At 44.8% G+C, this 1,577-nt stretch overlaps 1 protein-coding gene across 1 annotated transcript in view; it reads left to right on the top strand.

The window, feature by feature from the left end:
* The window catches only part of anp32e (acidic (leucine-rich) nuclear phosphoprotein 32 family, member E), an 11,136-nt gene extending 9,961 nt beyond the window's left edge, over positions 1–1,175 (top strand). The window contains exon 7 of the mRNA XM_051390966.1: positions 1–1,175. This exon is cut by the window's left edge and continues 1,552 nt beyond it. The gene's annotated coding sequence lies outside the window, so the exon portion shown is untranslated.
* Positions 1,176–1,577: the final 402 nt, after the last annotated feature.

Raw genomic sequence — 1,577 nt, 5'->3', positions numbered from 1 at the left:
GGGGGGTTGGGGGGCGGGGGGGAGGAAATGTTAGTTCTGATGTGTTTGTTGTTTTTGTCCCTGAAGAGTTTTTGTTTGTTTTTTTAGTTTGATGTGAAAGCGAGCGGCTCGTCCTCAACCCGCCCGTCCCCTCGCCATGCTCAGACCGCCGCCGTGTCACACTTCAGGCTCCGCCTCCTAAAAAAAGACCTGAACCCACAGCTCCCCGAGTCTGCACTTGAATGCACCTCGCATTGACGGGTGAGCAGTGGATTGTGGGAAACGGAGGTTGTAATGGACTCAGTCTGCGATGGAGGCGGAGCCTGAAAGAGGACACACCCGTGGCGTCTGATTCAGGTGTCGCTGCTCAGCGTGGGATTCCGCGGCCACGCGAGCAGCAACTTTTTACTTCCTGTAGTCGTGTTAAACGGGACCGACCCCGAGCTCACAGGAAGTAAATCATCCAATAAGATTATAAATAATCAATACGTTGATTTCCGTCCTGGCGAGTCGGCTGTCGGTCCCGATGAAGCAGCTCTGACGGCGAATCAAACTGCTGTAAAGTTTCCTCTCGTTTACACTCTTAAAAATGGGTTAGCAGCTAACGTTAGCTCAGCTTGTTTCTCTGATAACTTCCAGACGTCCGACAGCAAGATGTAAACAGTGGATGGTAAACAGTCCGACAGCTCGCAGCTACTGAAGCTTTAAACGGAGTCTGTAACCACGACTGTAGCTGACGCCGGGCAGCCATGTTTGTTTTGTCTTCAGGCGATTCGTCCGATTTATCGTAACTTTCTGAAACGTTATTTACGATTTTTAAGATCTGCTCTTCTGTCGGAGACGTCCTCTGGAGGAAGGTTTGGTGTAAGCGGGCGAACGGCGGCCGTGGAGTCATTTTTAAGAGTGTAGAGGTCAAAGGTCGCGTCGGTGAGCTGCTGAGGTCAGTTTTAACTGGTTTTTAAGGCAATATTGTAAATAGACTCAGTTTCAGGTTTGTTTTTATTGTTTTTAAAGAATTAAATCATTTTACAGATGTTTGTTTTTTCTGCAGCGAGGTGATAGTTGACCCACGTCTTTGACCTTTGACCCCGTTTACTTCCTCCCTCGTCCCGTCTGTGGGGAAACTGTGTTTGACTTTGTGGTGTAATTAAACATATTGAGGGGTTTTGAATTAAAAAAATACAAAAGGAAAAAAATGAGACTCTGAGATTATTTCAGTCTGTGTTTAAGACTTTATAGAGGACTGGTCCCGAACCTGGTCCCGAACCCGGTCCCGAACCTGGTCCCGAACCCGGTCCCGAACCTGGTCCCGAACCCGGTCCCCTGCAGGGGCCTGTAAGACGAGGATCAAGGACTGAAACCTCGGTTTGTGCTTCATTAACTGAGGTCAGAGTTTAATATAAAGTTATTGTTTCTACAGTTATAAATATAATCTATAGATTATATATAATTTGTATATTGTTTATTTCATATCGATCAATAACAGCTGATTAAAAGAGAAAATAATTTTGTAATAGTTAAATGTTCATGTTAATTTTAACAAAGTCGTTCACATTAAACTAAATTGAGTTTCATTAATGTGAACAATATTATTTATT

Source organism: Dicentrarchus labrax, unplaced genomic scaffold, assembly GCF_905237075.1.
Source record: "Dicentrarchus labrax unplaced genomic scaffold, dlabrax2021, whole genome shotgun sequence".
Taxonomy (NCBI): domain Eukaryota; kingdom Metazoa; phylum Chordata; class Actinopteri; family Moronidae; genus Dicentrarchus; species Dicentrarchus labrax.
This window is presented reverse-complemented; position numbering and strand designations above follow the sequence as displayed.